The sequence below is a fragment of the Gracilinanus agilis genome, chromosome 2 (assembly GCF_016433145.1).
Source record: "Gracilinanus agilis isolate LMUSP501 chromosome 2, AgileGrace, whole genome shotgun sequence".
In the NCBI taxonomy this organism is placed as follows: Eukaryota; Metazoa; Chordata; class Mammalia; order Didelphimorphia; family Didelphidae; genus Gracilinanus; species Gracilinanus agilis.
In genome coordinates this window covers 120,402,113-120,424,159 of record NC_058131.1, presented here as the reverse complement: position 1 = coordinate 120,424,159, position 22,047 = coordinate 120,402,113, and the positions used below count along the sequence as shown (strand labels likewise).

Here is a 22,047-nt window from a genome sequence, read left to right as displayed (position 1 = left end):
TATTAGCCCAGTAGTACACATCTGGCACATAGTAAATGCTATATAAATGCTTATTTCCTTCCCTTTGCTTTTGCTTTTGCTTTACAAATATTTCACTTAATCCTCACAACACTACTGTGAGGAAATACTATTATTATCCCCAGTTTACAGATGAGGAACCTGAGGCAGGCAGAGGTTAAGTAATAACAACAACTAACATTTATCAAGTTCCTACAGTGTGCCAGGCACTTTACAAAGATAATCTCATTTGATCCTCCCAATGATTCTGGGAGGTAGGTGCTATTATTATCCTCATTTTAAGGTTAAGAAAATGGAGATGAATAAAAGTCAAGTGACTTGCTCAGGATAACATATCTAATAAATAAATGTCCAAGGGTGGATTTGAACATAGGTCTTCCTGGTTCTAGGTCCAGTACTGCATCTCCTCTATCATCTAGCTACCTCATTATTTAGCACTGTTATTCCATATTCCATACAGTTCTACTCTGCTGTACTCTCAGAAATATATACTACTAAAGCAAGCTAAAACACCCCTGTTCAACATTTATGATACTTATATTTGTATATTTTGATGGACTGATACGCCCATCATACTAGATATTGCATCTAATAGTGTAGAAATAACCCATCTACATCTTTTCATTCAATGTGATCCTTGTTCATGACCTTCTATAAATTGTCCATAAAGAATCCTCAACACCCTGGAGGACTTGCTTTATATTTTATTTATGTGTTTAACATCTAGTCTATTTTTCATTTTTCCTAATTGGGCCTCATCCTTTTCTGGTCAGACATATCACTGATGTAAGGTCCTTTATGCCACTATTGGTTTCTATACTATCTTTAAAGTTTTTTTAATATAATTGTAGCCATATCAATGATAGCCCAAACATTTCCTAAACAATTTTATCACAAGCAAAATGATACTGACAGGTTTTTTAAAAATCTAAATTAGAAAAATAAATAGGAAGGAACTTAAGAAATACAGTATCTTATCCTTATTCCCTTTAAACAAATCTTTCATTACAATCAGGGCCCTCAGGAATGGCAATTTTGACTTTCTCAGTCTGAGGAGTTGAGTTAAGTTAGTTGTCAATAAAAGATATTTTATCAATAGTTACCTTGAATGACCGTTCATTTTTAACTTATGTCCCAGAGACTTAATTGGACTGTGCAAGACTAGCAAGGTTTTCCCCCATTATATATGTGGAAGAACATAAAAGGAGAAGAAAGTAGAATGTATAAGGGGCCATAATTTTTGTAAATTGCCTTTGGTCTAAATCAGTGGTTCCCAAACTTTTTTGGCCTACCGCCTCCTTTCCAGAAAAAAATATTACTTAGTGCCCCTGGAAATTAATTTTTTAAATTTTAATAGCAATTAATAGGACAGATAAATGCACCTGTGGCCATCACCACCCCCCTGGATCGCTGCAGCACCCACTAGGGGGTGGTGGTGCCCACTTTGGGAATCACTGGTCTAAATTAACCAAATCCAAATAACAAGCCTTTTGACTATGTCCTCATCGTTCATTCATGAACAATTCCAGGGCCTTATTTTCTATAAACACAACTCCTTGCAATTTAAAAGAACAACTAATAAAATATGCTACATCAGAATCATTAAAACTAACCTTTGCTTTGTGACACCATCTACTTAAAGATGAGGGATCCAATAACCGGAGATTCAATTTTAGTATCTGCTATTCTAGTAATTCAGCATCTGGGGTAGTCAACACATTGAAGCACACTCTTTTCAAATTCTTTATCTAACTACACAGGTGAAAAGAGAGTTATGGAACATTAAATGGAATGCTACCTGCTACAACAGAAACAAGTAATTTTTCCTGCACTCATAAGTATGTTCTGGACTACTACTTGATCTTTCCAACTGCCTCTATTAGTCCTCTCCAATCAAATTAATGTTAATGCACTTGTCTGTAGTTCCATTCCAGGTAGGCATACCTTATCCCTCTTTCATTGGTATTATATTTTTTTGATCATGGCTTAACACTAATTTCTATTGGGTTATGAATTGAACACAGGTTTTTTTCCTCCCAAATAAAAGTATATTTCAGTACTTTCCCCATTGCCCTCAGTTCTATTTTCTTTAGTTCTATGAGTACATCCTATCTTTTCACCAAAGAAATGAAACAATTCTCAAATAATTCCATACTATAGAGTTCCCAAGTTTTCTAGAATAAAGGTTTAGGAATGATCCTCAAATATTGATACAATCTTTGGTTAGTTAGCCTCATTTCATTCACTCTTGCCCACTGTTGTCTCTATAGGCAAAAATAGTGTCTTATGATTGAAGAATCTGGGAAATATGGATGGTAGGATTTAATCTCATATGAAGTTCATAAACTTCTACAGTATCTCATAAAGGACGATATAATCAATTTCCAACAAAAGGCAAAGTTCACTAAATAATACTTGACTCTCAAATCTTCTTTTAACCTGTCTTAACTTTATTCAAACCCAGGAAATTTTCAAAGTGTTTAATAAAATGTTCTCTGTCATATAAAAAACATTACCTGACTAGTTCAAGAGCTGCCTCCACCCACAGAAGCAGCATCCATAGAGAGAGAAATTAGGTCACTCTAACCAGGAACCATGAATCTTTTTCAATTTTATTTTTCCTTTCTCAAAAATTAAAACACAAAAACAAAGGAAAGACTGATAAAGTGCTCATCATATCCTTAACCATCCCCAATGATCGAAAACTAAATGAGAAATTTTTTAGTTCAGTTCAACAAGCATTTATTAAGTGGAAAAATGGTGTTTGTACAGTAAAAGTATCAATGTACTCGCTAAGGGAGATAGTGTTTTGCTTCTTGGGAAATATAAAGTTCTAGAAATATGTGATTGCCCTTTTTTATTCCTGCCATTTGTGTAGTATAGAAAGGAAAGAGAAACAAAATGTAATGCCAAACTGATAATTTCCCTCCCAACCAAATCTTCTCAAGAAGGAAAAAAAAAACCCTAATACCAAAACTCCGGAAAATAGATGCAAATCATTGATGGATTATTTTTACAGTTAAATATAGTGTGATTTTTTTCTCAGAAAGATAAGAGCAGTGAGCCTACAGTCATATTACTGAGTCCATCCTCCATCATAAAAGGAAAGAATTGATATCCTTAATGTTTCTTCCATCTCTAAAATTGTGTCTCTGAGTCTAAAATCCTCATTTGTATAATTTCTTTTAATGTAATATAAATTTCTTGTGAGCTCTTTGAAGAAAGGAATTGTCTTTTACCTTTCTTAGTATCCCTAGCACTTTAAGTCTTTAAGTTGAGGTCTACAAAATTTCTATTCCAAACTGGAACCAATCTGAGTCAGAGTCTCAAGGAAGAATAATAATGGAGTTCAACTCAAAAGAGTAGACACCAAATGGAAGGAGTTAAAATGTTGCTACTAGCGTCCAATTCTACATATACTCCTCTACCTTTCATAAGCTGAGAAATCGCATTGTCACTACTTTAACTCTGTTCATCTGAAATAGGAACCTGGATTAGCTCTAGCTGGCCAAAGCTCAATTCAGATAAGTACAGAGAAAGTCTGATAGGCAGGGGGAAGGAATTTGAGGAAGTGACAAGAAATGCCACATCATCCACCCAGCAAGGAAGTTTACCCACAAAGCATCTCAGTGGGAAGCCATAGCTAATGTTCATCCTGAATTCTCTGATAAACCCAGACATCTTCCAAATCTCCCCACAAAAGAGTCACTCTTCCACTGCTCGCCAAAAGAATCTCTTATATAGCTGATCCAAGACTCAATCTTCCTCCAAAATAAAGCCCCTCATTTCAAATAATTCATGAGATTGCTTTATCCTTCAATGACTATTTTGAAGAGCTAAAAAGCAACTCCCTGCTTTCATATCATATTCTAACCAAAATACACTCTAAAATTTTTGTTATATGCTGCTTTTGTAGTAAGATACACCTCTTAAAACAAATCATTTATTTTTTCTTTATTATTTTATTTCCTTTATTCATTTCTAATAAATTCAACAGAGAATAATCAACAATATTAAGGTTTTGGTGCTATTTTTCTTTCACAGAAAAGAAATACATCAAGTTAGAAGAAAATTCTTTCTAGTTTCATTTGTCATCTAATATCATAATGATCCATAATGGCACCTGTCATTACAAAGATTTAAATAGTATTTCACACATATAGGAAGAATAGCAGAAAGACGTAGGTCAGCTAGTTAAAAGCAAGAAAGATAATGAAGAACTATAGAGGTAACTATGCTGCAAGGAAGAAAGACAGGAGGTTAGGGAGAAAGAAGTTATTTGAAGGACAACAAGAAATTCATTCTCTGTGGCTTTCCAAATGACCTCTGAAAATTTCAACTCAAAGACACAATAAATTAAATCCTAATTTTGTCTGAAATGTCCTTAAGAAAAAATGTTTTCTAGGAGAGATATAGGCTAAAGAGCAAAAGTTCTAAGGAATAATTATATTTTATATACTGAGTAAATAGCAAATGACTAAGAGTATCATGGTAAGCCTGGAAAGGCAGTATGTCACAATGGATAAATATTTGTCCTCAAAGTCAGGATGATCTGGATTCAGATCCTGTCTTTGACACTTACTTATTGGCTATATGAGCCTGGGCAAATCATTTAACTTTTGTTAGTGGCCCAGGCAACTTTCTAAGACACTAAAATAAAGGTGGCTGTTCCAAATTGATAGAGGAATCTTTACTCTGGAATCTCCTACATTAATGACATCACAAATCTCAGCCAAAAAAAAATTTATAAAAGTGGGTCAAATTTGGACTTAAGACCTAGTATCTCAAGTGGTCTACACAATCTCTTTCAAAAAGAAAAAGAAATTTTATGCTTCTAATATTAGATAATATTTGATCATCATCAAATCACATTCTCATTCTAGATAGGAAAAAAAACATTTGAAAATCAATATATAGCTGTTTCACTAATGTCTGACTCTCTGTGACCCCATTTGGGGTTTTCTTGGCAAAGATACTAGAGTAGCTTGCCATTTTTCCTTCTCCAGCTCATTTTACAGATGAGAAAACTGAAGCAAGCAGGGTTAGGAGACTTATCTAGGCTCACACCTCTAGTAACTATCTAAGGCCTAATTTGAACTTAGAAAACTCTTTTCCTGACTCTAGGTAGGCCTGGCATTCTATCCACAGGTACACCAAGCTGACCTGAAGATATAAAGGAGGCAAAACACTAGGCAGTCAATAAATATTAAATTATTATACCCATGATATTTATTTTCTTGTTATTCACATTAAATTATTAGTTATAGAGATATAATATTTGCCCCACCTCAGAGACTTATTTTGAAGAAAAGATTTCATAAATCTTAAAGTGATATATGTTATTGTTGTTGTTATTAGTTGTTTCCAATTACAATAGAATTGCAGGTTAAATAAATTCTGAGTCCCAGCCTATGAAGATCACATATTTTCCATGGTGTGCATGCCCAATCACCAGCTTAGCATTTATCACTCTATGAACGTCAAGTTCTTAATTCCCCAGGAAAGATTTTCATAGGTTAAGAATCTAGGCCACAGTATATGCAGAGAAATCAATTCCCCCCCATCATTTCATTCTGCTTCAAAACAACTTTTTAAGAGCAAAAGTTAAATCTAGTAATACTGAGCCAAAATATTTCTCCATGGAAGAAAAACACAGTGGGATTTTTAAGCACAAGTGGAATAGGTCAACTTTGATGCTTTATGTCTTACTGAGACAGGAATCACATGGCATTTTAGTTCAAGTACAAGATTTAAGACCCCATACCCAAAGGTAAATACTAACTACCAAATCCTCCAGTCAACCTCTACACTGTCTCTGGGTAAATATTTGCCATGGCCAATTCTATTTCACTGGGGCACCCTATTGAGGGAATGAGGACCCCCAGTTTGACTATCATGTGTTTCATTAATGGTTGAGAAAAATACTTTGACACTGAAAGCTTATTCAACTTTCAAAAAAATATAATCTTACTCTCTGAAATTAAGAATGAGATTAAGTGATATTTAGAAATCATAAGATATAGAAACATCTTGAACATATTCCAGACAACTACCTACACAATTAAAAAAATTCCAAGAATGCTTATATGAAGATATTAAAGTACTAAAAGAAAGTTGTCCTGTTTTTTTGCCACTTTCTTTTCCCACAGCCCAAATAAAGGTGAATCAAGTAAATATGGCAAAGGGCACTAGTCTGTTGCCATTTCCCACAGTAATATGGTATTTTCCTCTGGGAATAAAACATTTTTCTTAAGCTACTGTTTACAACCCTTATCAGTTCGACAGTAATAGAGCTATCGAGTCCAATATCTTGTGGAAAAAAGTCAAGGTCAACAAGTACTTGCATTTTTGTTTGTCTTTTGCTGCAATTACTAAGGACAACTGGGTAATAAACATGAGGACTGTCAAATCCTCCCAACAAAACAGGTGATCCAGAAGCTATCACAGGGAAAGGGATTATTGCCAGGTAATCAAATAATCCTGATATAACAGTTATGATTTGAGGACATTACTTTATAGAACCAATTCTGTCTATTCTGTCAATTCTGACTAAATATTATCATACCATTCCCACCACTGGGGCAATAAGGGTGAGAAAGTACAAGGTACCTCCTGCTGGACTATCTCACTAGCTATTGAGTGCCAAGATGAACAAAAAGCCATCCAAAGAAAAAGGCTTTCTTCTCTTTCCATTTAAAGGCAATTCTGTGTAGTTCAGTACACCCATGTACTTTACTGTGCAGCCAGATTCCAGAGCCCAGTTGCCTCACTCTGCCTGAAAACCAATTCTACGGTTATGTGTGTGTGTCTATTTGGGATTGTAGTATTATTCCCTTAAGCCAGCATGGTTGCTATATTATGAAAACACTTTATTTTGACTTGAAAAGTGCTAGAATTTGTTCAGCATGCTTAATTTAAAGGGAAAAGAGGATATTCAAAATAAAGACTACATAATTCCAATCCATCTTGAAACTAACTGATATCAACAGGAGTTATGCATTTGGATCAAGGAAGCACATGGCCCTATGCCATATTCTACTTACAGATTAAAAATAGAATCTGTTCCAGCCACAAAGTAAGAGACACATTAAACCTACTGTCTCTATTTCAAATATGAAAATTAAGTCTAAAGAATATGTTTGGTACTTAAGACAATCATTCTGCTTCTCTTCATAATAAAACCTATTGCTTTCCTTCCAAATACAAACATTAAGTGTTGGGAATATTTCTGGAATCTAGAGCAATACTCCCCCATTATTAACTGTTATTAACATTCAATTGTTTATTTAATCGATTAATGTTTTCCAAAGTTGTTTCCTTTTTATCAAAAGGATCAGGGCATATATAAGCAAAGAAAAGCTAGATTACGTTAAAATTATGCAACTCCATCTTGTAGGAAAGGAGAGGGGAGAAAAACCCACCACCACCCAAATTTCCTAACCCTTTCATACCTCTCAATTTTTTTCCAAAGATTACTTTCAAAATAGACATGACAACTGTTAGACGATATAAGCCAATGGGTTTTGTTTTAAGGAAAAATTCAGCTTCTACATATAAAATCATTGCATTCTTTGAAATTTTGGCAAAATTATGTATGTCACTTGATCAGTGTAGAAATATTGGAAGTAATAGATTTGGTTAAAAATTACTACTTGTAGTCCCAGACTTCATTAAACATTTTTCAGGTAATTTATAAGGCAGAAAAACATAAAGAATAAAGGTCACTATAAGATTATGGTCATTCAGTTACATGAAACAAAAGTATACCTATATGATGACAGAGGCAGTATCCAGTAAAATCTTTAGAGGTTGGAGCACTGGGTCAAATGCAAAATCTTAATGGGTTTTTAACAAATCAACCTCACAAATACAGAATGGGAAATGCATGGTTAGACAAAAATTTATCTGAAAAAGATACTGGGGTTTCAGTGGGACATACACTTAGTAAGGGTCAGCAGTATAATGTGGCAGCCAAAAAAGCTAATGTGATCTTTGGCTGCATTGAGATGCATAATTTCCAGGAATAAACAGGTGAAAGTCCCTCTGTAGTCTGCCCTAGTCATACCACATCTATAGTTTTGTGTTCAGTTCTGGATCTTACAGTTTAAAAATGACATGACAAACTGAGAACCATCTAAAGGAGAGCAACCAAAATGGTGAGCCTTTATTTCCTCTTACATAGAGTCTGAAGGAACTGGAAATGGTTAGCCTGAAGAGGAACCTGGGAGAGACATGACAGATATCTTTGATCACATTCAATGGGCGATTATGTGGGAGAGAGATTGGACACAATATTTAGCTACAGAGGGCAAATTCAGGAGTATGGGGTAGAAGTTACAAAGAGGCGAATTTTGGCTTTGCATCAGGAAAAATTTTCTAATAATTGAAGCTATCTATAAATACAATGTACTGCCTTGAGAAGTATTGGGTTCTCCCTCATTAAAGGTCTTCAAGAAAAGTTTGGAGAACCATTTGTTGGTTATGTTGCATTAGAAATTGTTTTTCAGCTATAGTTGGATTAGGTGTCTCTTGAGATCCTTTTCAGCTCTGAGATTCTTATTTTTTTTTCCAAGTAGGGCAGACTACATAGGGACCCTTACTGTCTGTCTTAGAATCAAAACTGTGCATTTGTTACAAGGCAGAAAAGTGGTAAGGCTAGGCAATGGGGGTAAAATAACTTGCTCATGTCACACAGCTAAGAAGTATGTGAGGCCAGATTTGAACCTAGGACCTCGCTTCTCTAGGCCTGGCTCTGAATCCACTGAGCTACCCAGTTGCCCCCCAGCTCTGAGATTATTAGCACATAGCAGGCATTTTAAAATTTCTCCTCAAACTTCCCAAAGTTAAAAAAAAAAGCTTACTTTCAGATGAAAACTCATAAAGTCAGTTTTGGTATTCCAATCACTCTGTTTCTTTCCCCAGTGATTTATCCTAGTGTGATTAGCTAGCTCCTTTGCATCTACACTCTGCCTCCATCCCATACCCATTAGAAAAGGGGACCATTTTCTAGAGGAGGGACAGCAGAAAGATTAGCAATTTATGTATGATTTAATTTAGAATGGGTATAAATAGGAAAGACACAAAATTGTTATGGGAGCTATAATCTATTTACTCCTATAACAATGGCTTTATAAGAGGTCGAAAGATTTAGATATGGAGCTGGAAGGGACAAAAAAGATTCTCTAATACTTCTTATTTTGTAGATAGGGAAACTGTAGCCCAGAAAAATTAGGCGACTTGGCCAAAGTTATACAGGCAATAAGTGGCAGAGTCAGAATTGGAACCAAATACAATTAATGATAGGCAACATGGGACAGTGGAAAGAGCCATGGATTTGGAGTCAGTTATCCTTGATTCAAATCCTTCCTAACCTCTCTGGGCACCACTTATTTCATCAGTAAAATTAAGGCATTGACTCAATGATCACTAAGGTCCCTTCCATGATCTTATGGAATCTATGGATCTCTGACTTCAAATTTAATACACCATGTACCCTTAATCAAACAAAGGGAGAGACCATCTGTAAGCAGCAGGTATCAAAGTAGAATGCTTATAGCCATAAATTCTACCAAAGATTACCCCGAAAAATCAAACCTTTAACTCAACAGTTATTTGTTGGGAATATACCTTAAATTTTTATCAAAAACCAAAAAGGTATCTGTTAAAAGGTGTTGCTTAGCACCCTTACTTATAACTACTAAAGAAAAAAAAGCAAAAACAATCTAAATGTCTAATAATAGATAAAACATTAAATAAATTGTTGTACTTCAATGTAATACAATATTATAATGCTATTAAGCCTCCCATTATAAGAAATACAAGAAATCTGGGAAAACTTTTTAAAAAATATTCCTAAGGAAGAAAAAAGTAAAAGAAGAATGAAGTATACATAATGTCCAAAAAAGAGGAAAGATTAATGATAATAAATGAACCAAGAATCTTGATAAGGATGTAGAGGGAATGACAGAAAAAATACTTATTGTATAGTGTATGTTAAAATGAGCTAATTATGATTTAAATATTCACTAAGGCAGTTAAGTTGGTTGTATTGATATTCAATGTTAAATTTTAAGACATTTAATTTTTTTAAAACAAGGTGGGGGGCAAGATTTGGAGAGGGTGGTAACTAAATCCTTTCTTTCAGGCTCTCCCCACTCAAATCTTTTTTAAAATAGCTTTTTGAAATGGTCCTCCTAAAACATAGATCTGACTGTGCAACTCTTTTGCTCAAAAATGTTGTGTCTTCCTGTTGCTTTTAGGATAATATTTAAAATCGTGCCACAATCTGACCTCAGTCTACCTTTTCAACATCATATCACAGAACTCTAAAACTGAACTACCAATACTACTATGTACAAGTCACATTTAAACCCATAGTGATTTGAGGCTTGCAAAATGCTTTAAATACATTATCTCATTTCATCCTCACAACAACCTTTTAATACAGATGTTCTTATCCCCATCCTGCTGATGGGTATTTGAGCTCTAAGGCTCAAAAAGGCTAAGTGATTTGATTAGGCTTTCGAAGTGTTTGATGTAGGATTTAATCCCAAGGACATCAATAAAGTGGAGTGTCCAGAAGAAGGCAAACAGGATGGTGAAGAGTCTTGAGTCCATGTCAATTTGAGGAACAGTTGAAGGAACTGTGCATTTTTTAGCCTAGAAAAGACCCAATAGGCCATGACACTTGTTTCCAGAAATATGAAAGATTGTCATATAAAAGAAGCATTAGTTTTGTTCTCATTGTCCCCAAAGGATAGAACCAGGAGCAATGGGTGGATATTGTTAAGAGGTAAATTTAGTGAAAAAAATGTCAGGGAAAAAACAAAACTTCCTAACAATTTGATCTAGCCACAATTAAGAGGCTGCAGTAAGAGAATATGGGTCCCCTGCCTCCTGAGAGGTCCCTTGTCAAATACATTATTATAGGAATTCCTTTTGTGTATGGTTTGGAATAGAATGCTGCTGAGGCCCTTTACAACTCTCAAATTCTATGATTCTATTACCCGAGGTCTTCCTGACACCAAATCTTGTATTGTTCACACTGTTGTGGTCTTCAGTCAACATTCTATTTCCTCTCTGATCATTTGGCCAAACTATTTCTTGTTGCCTGGAATGTACTACCTACCTTTCCAGCCAACCCTATTGCTCCCCCCTTTACATACTCAAAATTCCAGAAAAACTGTTCTCCTTAGAAATGTCACCCAAATTTGGTACCTCCACCTCTATATTTGTTCTTTTTCTTACCTAAGTATTCATATTGGGAGCCACTTCCTATAAGAAGCCTTTTCTCAGCCATCCAGTTGTTAGAGCTCTCTCTATAAGTTCCCTGGCATTTACTTATCTGTGAGCCTTTTATATCTATGGGATAATGTAAGTTCCTTAAGGGCAGGAACCATTTAAGTATTTTTTTTTACTTTGTATTCCTAGCACTTAACACGATACTCTATATATAGTGTCTAATAAATATGTTTTCTATATGTGTGTGTGTTAAATTAACCTTGAAGGTTCAAATCCAAACTCTGCTACATGCTTCCTACAGGACTTTGGGAAAATCATTAAAACTCTCTGGACTTCGCTTTCCTTAGATGAGAAATGAGGAGTTTGGACTAAATGGCCTCTACGATTCTTTTTCAGTTCTAATTCTATGATCCTAAGCTTTTGTGGATGTAGGAAAAATCCTTGCCCTCAATGGAACTTAGTTGGGGTAAAAAAAGATTAGTTTATGGAAAAAATAGCCATAAAAGATGGAGCAAAATAAAATATAATATAGCTGTAAATGAATAGAAAAACAGTATTCTATATGTCATTCTTTGTTCTTCCTTTTTTCTCTTTAGTGTTTTTTATCTTAAAAGAACTCTAAGAATATATGATCTAAGTAAATGTTTTATTTAGTTCTATTCTCATAATTAAAATTTTTAGTCTTGTATTCTAGACACATAAAAAAGATAGAATTAGGTACTTAATTGTAATAATTATATAAACACATATATAATGCTTTAAGCTATTATATATTTTACAGATCAGAAACTGAGGCTCAAAGTTGACCAAGATCATGATGCTAATAATTATCAAAACAAGGAATTCATCCTAGGACTTCTGATTCTGAAATTAGTCCTCTTTTCCCTATGCAATAAATCTTGCCCTATTCAATATGCCCAAGTGTGGCATGAAGTAGAAGAAAAGGTCTATCATTATCCATATTGGTAATTAAAGCAAAGTCAAAATAATCTTGATAGATTATACAACCATAGATTCACAAGCTAAAAAGCACCACAGAAATCATCTTGGCCTACTCCACTCATTTTATAGATGAGAAAGCTAAGGCTCAGAGAGGTTAAGTAATTCAGCCACGATCACATAGAGAAAGGCGGATTTTAAATAAAGTTTCTCTGACTATAGAGCCAGGACTCTAGTAGAATATCTTCAGATTGAATAATTACCAAAACTACTTCTTAGACACTTATTCTACCTCTCAAATCTTGAATTACCAATCACATTTCCAGGATCACTTGATATACTGAAAACTACACATGCCTTCACATGCACACATACACCTGCATGCATGTACACACACATACACCACTTTCTAAGAAAAATTGTCCGACATAGATTTATTGTTTGGCTTGGTCTCTTCTAGGACTAAAATCAGACTCTATAATCCTATCCTTAATTAGTAAAATACAACCTTGCATCTATTTATGAGGAAAATAAATTTATGGATGCATCTAAATGAGGAGATGAAAAACATGGCCATTTTTTACCATGGCATTTGTTAATGTGAAAGAATACAGGATATAAACCACCCTTAACATTTGGACACAGTTACCAAGCAGCATTACCTGGCTTTAGGTTCCTTGCCCTAGACTTTAATCTACAGAAATTCCAGAGTTTCTGGAACCCCTAGGATCAGATCAATTCCTGATGTGCCATAGGATCAGCGTAGGATATGAGTGTTGACAGTAGTCAGTTCAAAGAATAGAAGACAAGAATATCTCTGAAATGATTTAAAGAGCAACTCAATGCCCCATCTGCTGTGAACATGCTTAATTCCCATAATTTGAGTCATTTCTCAGGGTTAAGAAATTATCTCTAAAATGTTTCTATTAAAATGTATCATTACCTGGGTCATTAATATCCATCAATACATGAGGTGTTGAACCAGATTGGCTCAGCCATCCTTTGTAGCTATAAAGTTCCAAATACCATGACATGTAGGCTAGATATTAGAAAAGCTCTCTGTCCCTTAGAAGGAGAAAAAACAGAAACAAAACTATGCCCTCTAAAAATAGAGCACAAAATATATAAACTTTAATCTAGGAAGGGGGATAGGGTTGAAGAAAATTCAAAAATCTAGAACATGACTGGAGAGGTAAGAGGGTAAGTCCAGAGTAAGAAACACAGTAGAGGGCTCTAGATTACCAGATGGCAGAGGTCTGAGAATGAAAGAGTGCAATAATGAGTGCCTAAAGAATAATAAAGACAAATTTCTTCTACTACAAAATTTTGCCTAGGGCCCATTTTAATCTGTGAAAGCCTTTCCCTAGCTATGTCATGTCAGGAGTACTGGATCTGTGCTAGCCTCTGAAATTCTGAAGCATCAATGGGATTCTTAGTTATAGTTCATGGATGTCTCATAATCTGGCCGAATCATGTGACACCTACCCCAAGCTCCAGCCCATTGCTACTCCAGTGAATCTATAGCATCTGAGGAAATATGAGACACTGGGATGTGATAAAACTTAAAAATTCATGCTATAAGAAAATCTAGAATTTGGCTCTCATGCAAATTAAGTATGTTTTAGGATGCACAAAAATATTTAAATTTATTTTTAAATTTTTATAAGCATACATTAATAGGTGTTTAATGTATGCTAAATTAAATTTTAAACATCATTCAAATTAATTTTCCAGCTTATCTGCAAAAGAAATTAAGTTCTAAAAACTTAGAGTTCAGTATATACTTTTCTAAACTTATCTTCCTCAGTTTTGCCTTGCTAACAGTGTGACAGCATGAGAGGAATCCACCATCTTGGTGCAATGAATTCTCTCTTCATGTAGTTTCCTAAACAGAAACTGAAATCCATGTTGAAACTTTGCCAAATGTTGTATTGTGGCTTTGGAATTTGCCTATGAGAGCTGACCTGAAAAGCAAGTTATTACTTTCAGCTTAAAATTAAATTTAATCAAAAGAGGAGATGATAGAGAAGAGGAAAGGGAAGAAAGGAAAAGTCATATTTGGGACTAATGAAAGAACTGAAAGCTATTACATCCGTGCACTTGAGTTATTTTTTAAATTTTGATTAAGTTGACTATTTTGAGACTGTTCAAAAGAAACAATGAAATTTAGACTTTCAATTGCATAGATGACACTAATTTTCTTCAACTTGGACAGACTAAAAAGTACCTATTACTGGAAAGAACTGATACTAAGAGTACATGAGAGTAAATTTTTACCACTATGAGGATTGTGAACAATTTACTTTTTGATTCACTATAATGGAAAAATATCCCACTTTGTCTGAAATGCTGATACTGTTAACACTGTGAGAGCTTTCTTTAACTCCCAGAAGGGCGAGCAAAACTGACAAGAACGAACACACACACACACACACACACAGAGTTTTCACACCCTCCGGCTTCAGAGTCAAATGATGAATTGACATCATGTCATTATGAAGATAATTCTCTGCTACTTAATCATTATTTTAAAAATACAACATGATTCTTAAGAGATAAAAATTGTTAAGTCTAGGGCTCCAAAAGAATCTGTACATAGATTCAGAAGTTATACAAGCAGCAGTTAAGTTCCTCTTTCTTAGAAGGAAAAAAAAAAATCCTCATCTGCCATTTGCAACAACCAAAGCACTGCACAGGTGTAAATGTCAAATGCCAGCAGCAAAGACTAGACTTGGGAAAGCATTTCTGCTGTTAAAAGTCAACCAAAGGGAAAACAGAGTGATGCTTTTAATATAACACCAGTGCCTTTCCAGGTTTAAAAAAAACAGAAATATTAGAAGCATTGCAATATTCCATTCATAAGTTCACACACATAGAAAAATACAAAACAAACAGAAAATAGGAGAAATGGTCCTGCTGACTAATGGCCTGTCTTCTTCAATTGAGGGTCATATCTAGTCAAAACCAATCACATAATAATGGCATCAGTAAAGGTCAATCAAAGACAAGCAGAAACTCCAGCCGTCTGGCTGACCTTCAGAGCTTGTGACAAATTGCTATCAGTCAATGTCAACTAATGACAGCCGCTCTTTGGCTAATCAATTGTTCTAAAAATGATCAAGAAAACTACTCACAGGACAGCTCATTTTCACATCAATGCCTGTGAAGTATGAAAAGCTCATTTTTTGAGTTTTTAATAAGCTCATAAGTAAAGCAGTTACTTGGTAACAGGGGTCACCTTACTGAGAAAGACAGAACCTTTGTCTGCCTTCTACATATTCTTTTATTACCATATTATAGTAAAAATATGCCACGGATATGCCAGAGGGCTACATAATAAAGTAGGCAACACTTCATACATTTTTAGACAAATACATCTGTGGTTTAGGGATGACTATTTAGTTGTAAATAATTTCAGATATATTTTCCATTTGTCTAAGTAGAAAATAATTATCTCTAGCAAATTTAGGTGATATGCCAAATGAGTGAAAAGATAAACTTCACATGAAAAAGTTTATGGCCAAGTTCATGCACCAAATATTCAGTGACTACTTTTTAGTGCAAAAATTTTAGTCCTTTCTTCTTAATTCAACCACTGGCATGATTCTAAAATTCAGAGAAATGGGAAACGAGATTCTTATCTAGGTTTGATGAGAAAATGAAAAGAAAGTTTGATATATAGGTGTCTCCTGTCTATACAGCTAATCTAATATGCGTGACAACTTTATAATTATAGACCTTTTGATAAGAAAAGGAATGATATGCTGTAATGACTTCCTCTTCCTTTTTTTTGTATTACACCTGAGTTTTCCCATCAGAAGATCACTTTCATATACTGTTTGCTATTGTATACAAAGGTTACATTTTAATTTGTACTTAAACTTTAAATATCAAAGAAATAAATGGTTCTGCCATGGGATAAGACTTGAGACCTATGGCCACAAGGATGTTTTACTTTTCTGTACTCTTAACAAGTGTGTTAGTCAAAATACATTTCACAGACTTCAAAATGCAAGTCTTTTGAGGAAAAGCCTCAATTCGTGAATGTAAACAAACAGATATCATTCAAGTTTCCCTGGCAAAAAGAAAATCAAAATGGAAAGCAAGAAGGAATTTTCTACATTCTTCTTCATTTTCAGTGTCCTCGAGTTCTAAGGAAACACCTACTTTTTTAAATGGGGGGCTGGGGGGACCCTAACAACTGTTTCTAAAAAAGCAATACTAACTTTTTGTTTTCAACAGAAAAATAGTGAACTGACATCAGTTTCAGATTACATCCTAAACCTGAATTGCTATGCTAGTTTTTCAAATTAAAATATCTTATGTGGCCTCAACGACTCTCAAATTGTCCATAGGAAAGAAATAAAGGAGGTAGGGTAACACTTAAGCTGAACCATAATTGGAAGTATGTGAAAAATGAAGTGTCAGTTTGGTCAATAAAGGGCAAAGGTCAAGGGGAACTGCAGCCCAAACTCTGTGCGAAATGTGCTCATTAAGACATCCAATCAGAGGGCTCCTTCCCACCTATCCCATTATTCATCGGACATCTGACTATTTCAAATGCCTGGGTTTGTGCTGTTATTACTTTTCTTCTTCATGCAAGAAGGCTAGCTGGTATATAAATCGCTGCTCAGTCATCTGGTACATAATACGGGCCGTCTCCACCTTCTCTGCGCCTGTCCTCTCCCCTCCCCCCCCCCCCCACTAGTTTGGCCTGCTGGCTTCACAGGTTTGAAACAACTGCCCTGAGATCCCTTCAATAATAAATGGAATTGCCTTCTGCTTGTGGGTTGCTCCAACTCATACAAAAGCTGAAAGGATGGAGGGGTAGACAGATTTTGCTCTCCAAAGAGGGAGCAGAAAGAGGGGAGGGAGGGCATAACATTGGCCTGAAACTTGCCGAAGAAAAGAGACACTAGGAAGGAGTTTTAGAGGTGCCATGACAGTTGCAGTTGGTGACTTAAAAAATCCTCCAAAATTAAGTATTTCACATAAAGTCTCATCTTATTAATAATATTTTCTTTTTCCTTGCAAAGAAAGAAACCTGAGCAAATTAACAAGGGGAAAGGGCACTCTGAAGAGAAGAAAAGGCACTTACTTTTTTTTTCCATACTCCTAATCTTGAAATCTTGGAAAGAGTGAAACATAACTGTTTCTCAATGCATAATGCAACTTTTGAACATATCTGTCTTCATGGTAGTTTAATACTCAAAACTAGATTCTGCGATGTGATATTTTGAAGGGTGTGTTCACCATTTACTACTGATGTGAAATTCCTATTTAGCAATAAGGCTGTTTTGGCCAGGAGTCAAGAAGGAAGGAGTGCCCTGAATATTGAACTTTAGGGGAAAAAAGTAAGGAGTTGGAGCGTTGTTGTCTAGTATTGCACAGATAAGTCCAACTGTCCCACTTGGGTCCTGCAGTTGCTTTCTATTAACTCACAGTGAGAACGAAAGAGATTTCATGGAGGATGAGTTGGGAGAGCTAGAGTCCAGATGTAGGGCCAAGATGTACAAGGGCTCATCACCACTCTCTAATCCTAGGGAGCAGGTCCTGATGAACAATGAATTATACACATAAAGTCGGTAGCAGAAATAGAGCAAATGGATATAGTTTTATCTGTTTATTGAGACATAGTGGGTATAGTGGATTTAGACAAAGAAGACCTGAGTTCAGCTCTCAGCTCTGACCTTAGCCATATGATGTTGACAGTAAAAGAAGCCCTGGATTTAGAATCATAAAGTCTGGGTATCAGTCTGGGCTTTCCTTTTTACTTTTTTAACCATGTATGGCTTAGGCAATTCAATAATCTGGGCCTCAGTCTTCTCATTTAAGGTTTCTTCTACCTCTAAAACATATGCCAAATTCCATGAACTTTAATTTCCTCATCTGAAAATGGGGATAATGATTTGTATTAGCTGCCTTATAGGGTTGTTGTAGAGAAAAATACTTAACCTATTAAGTAATATATTGAGGTATGGTTAGATACTGCTTAGATATAAATTAGATAAAATTGGGTAAAATAATGAAAAGAGTATTTAATTGGTAGTTAATAACTGTTCTAATTCTGGGCTCAGTAGGTAAGTCACTCCATATGACAGGTAGCAAGTCCCTTAAGCTCTCTGGGTGTCACTAATAATAGCTGCCTCACAGGGATAATGTATGCAAACAAGGCTCCAAACTCAGGGGAACAAGGATTATGTTAGTGAAATATCATGGAAAGAACACTGAGTTTCGAGTTAGAGATTTAATTTCAAATCCTGTCTCTTCTACTTACTAACTGTATGACCATGAGGGTCACTTAACCTCTCTGAGTCTCAGTGTCCTCATATATAAAAGAAGAGGCTGGACTAGATCTCTAAGGTCCCATCCAGTTCTAAGTCCAGCCAGTACTCATCCTACAATCCTACTCCTGGCTTAAGCCTTGGTCAGTGTGAAGACTAGTACATAGGGCTGGACCCCAAGATGGCAGCCAACATGAATGGGCTTCCAGCTTTAAAATCATCTACCCTCTCATTTCTAAAACAATTTTTATCTTTACCCATTCCATACCTTAAGAGTCAATGTGGTTTTTACAAGGATCGATGTGCAAAGAAAAGAATAAATTCACATCTAATACAGAAGATATAAGAAATGAAGGTGCACACAAATTCTCTGTCTGACATACTGGCTGCACACTATGGGGAAAGGAGTCACCATCACCTTGCTATAAACTACCAAGTTTTCCCTGTGGCCTCTCATTTGACCCAGTAAGTTGTTTCAGGACAATATGAGCCCTGGATATTTTCCTCACAATTCCTTGCCTGTTCCTTCATGGCCTGACCCAGAAGGCTAATTTTTCTTCTCACAGTTCTATGGATAGTTTTGACTCTGCCCAGCATTTGACTTTAACTTATTGGTCAATTAAAAATTAATACCATAACCTAAGCCAATAAAAGAAGACTACAAACACCTGCCTGGATCCTAGTGCTTTGTATATTCACCATATGATAATCACTAAGGTCAAAATTATCTGCACTGTCTCCACCTCCCTTAATCACAGAGGAAATCACAGAACATGCATGCCTCAAAATATACTGAAACAATTTCCTAAAATTAAAAAAAAATCTTTTAATCCAACATCAATTGCCCTGCCAAATTTCCAAAGACATTTCCATCCACTAACATGAACATCAACAGGTTTAAAAGAACACAATTTAAAACGCTTTAAAATTTAACAAAACCAATCACATGCAACATTGTAATAATATAAAACTGCATCCAGTAAAATTGATGTGATGTAGCAACTCACAGCCCAGATTTCCCAACATCAGTGTTAGAAAGAGGTTGTTTATATAAGAAGCAAAAGTCTTGTTAATTGGCCACAAGCTTTATATTGAGTTAATAATAACATAAATAGTGGCTTATAGCTAGCTGCTAAGAGAAATTGTGATTTTTTTCTCACTAATCTAAGTATTATTGTTTTTGTTGTCATTGTTAGGTTATTGCTTGGTTTTACGTTTATGTATCAGTTTATGGCTGACAAAGCACTTACCACACATTGTCTCATGGGAATGTTAGGGGAGACTGACAGATATTTACCTATAGAAAATTTTGTGGACAATCTAAGCAAATGGAGAAATTTCTTTTCTCTAACAAAATTTACTATGTTTGTTCAAATGTATTATTTTTTAATATCTAAAAAAAATTCTCCTATATAATCCTCTTTTAGAAGACTGTCCCATTTTATGGAATACAACAGCTATAATATAAATGTAACTTGGATACTGCTTAAAGCAGCAGGTTAGAAAGAGTACTATACCTAGGGGCAAAAAGATAGGAGTTTGAGACCCTGTTCTGCCACTTATTGAGTGCTGATGGCCAGATCATTTAACCTCTCTAATTCAGTTTCTTTTTCTACAAAATGGTAGCACTAAGACTTAGCTTAAAATGATATGAAAAGAGCTTTGTGATTATACAGTACTCTATAAATGAGTTATCATTATTATTTAATTGTTACTGTATAAGTATCAATGAAGGCTATCTTGGAACTTTTGCTTTTCATAAAAGCAAAAGTTTTGTTTTCCTTTCTTTTCATTAAAAGAATGTATTTTTATTAAAATGGATTGCCACTTAAGTCAAAGGTACAGTGTTCAGTGACATATACCCTGTTAAATTACTCAGTCATTTAATAGATAAAGGCCTTTATTGGGAGGAAAAAGGGGACAGGGAGCACAAAAGGCCAATGCCTAAAGGATTTCTTTTGGCATAGCAGGTGTCAAAAGGAAGTAGATAAATGGAAAAGGATTGGAGAGTACAAATAATACGGTAGAGAAAACTTTCAAATATGTAATACTTGCAGCTTTGGGGGGGAAACACCTCTTTCGATATACATTTGACATATTGAGTTATTTCTGTCTATTGTGTATGTATAAGACATTTTTATGGATTTATAAATCTTTTGAAGAGGGCTGTTATTTACCTAGTTGACAAAAAATTGACTCAAAGTGTGTAAATAACTATTTAGGACATGTACTACAGGCCAAATCTTGGCACAGCTTACCTGTATGTGCTTGCCAGAAAAGGCAGGAGGGAAAACATGGAAGAACAATTAATTATACAAAGCCAATCCTGATGTTGAAGTAAGGTACAAGACCATAGGTTTTATTGATGGAAAAGGTTATAGGATAGCCATAGCTGAATGTCTCCCTAGCATACTGTCTTCATCTGCCAAGTGTGTATACTACAATATGCCACTTAAATTTCATATAAATAATGTATTTATCAAATGAGTTAATGTTTGTATAAATACTTGGGAGACTAAATAAGCACTAAAAGGAAAGCGAGTAAGAGAACTGTAGGTTTAAATGTACATCTACTTAGATGGAGAAAATGTTGGCCCTTTGATTAAAATAAAATTTGCTTATTAAATTGGAGAACATCTCTTGGCCAAATTAACTTGAAAAATATTTGATTCCTTGTTTTACTTCATAGAGCAGAAGCATCAACACAAGTCATTCTACATTCCTCCATGGGGCAGTTAAGTGGCTCAGAGGATCAAGAGGCAGGCCTAGAGATGGTAGATCCTGTGTTCAAATATGACCTCAGATGCTTCCTCGCTGTTTGACCCTGGGCAAGTCACTTAACCTACATTACCTAGCCCTTATCACACTTCTGATTTGGAATACACACTATTAATTCTAAGATGTAAGGTAAGGATGGTGTTTTTTTTTAAGTAAAGGGCAAATTACTTGCCAACATTTAAAAATTCACATTTTTAGGACTCTTTGAAATCACCAATAACAGAGAAATCTATTATTTGAAGGTTACTCAAAATATAAACTGAGCCATCTTAAGTAGAAAATTTTAGACCATAAATTTTGTTTTTTTTAAAATATTCCCTTTATACTTTCTTTAAATGATCAGTATAGTTATGCTTATGAAAATAGGGTTCAATTTGGAAAGTACTGACATTATCTTAATTGTAGTGTTATGAACAGTGTTGCTATAATATACACACATATATACTTGAAAGAAAAAAGGCCCCTTGAATTTATGTTGCGTATCATTTTCCAGTAAAAGTTAGAGGTCAGAAGGTTACCTGTTTCTGTCTCAGCTCTGTAACAGTTTACTATTCCAGACTTCATTTTTTTTACTAGCCTGTAGTTGTGATGAAGTCAGCAACTTTTCTTGGGACAATAATATGCCTCAAATACTTAAAATTCTATTTGTAGATATTATTCATAGTAAAAGTGGCATACGTGTGCCTAAAAAAATTAACTCTACTGTTTTAGCTTGAAAATGAACCTTGTTAAGTGTATTGCAGAGTTTGCAATTCTAATCAGTGCTGTTCAACCATGTTAGGAAACA

The 22,047-nt window shown here is 35.0% G+C and overlaps 1 protein-coding gene across 1 annotated transcript in view; it reads right to left on the bottom strand.

Moving 5' to 3' along the window:
- Window positions 1-22,047, bottom strand: part of MEIS1 (Meis homeobox 1) — a 153,947-nt gene that overhangs the window by 97,114 nt on the left and 34,786 nt on the right. The gene's annotated exons all lie outside the window — the stretch shown is intronic.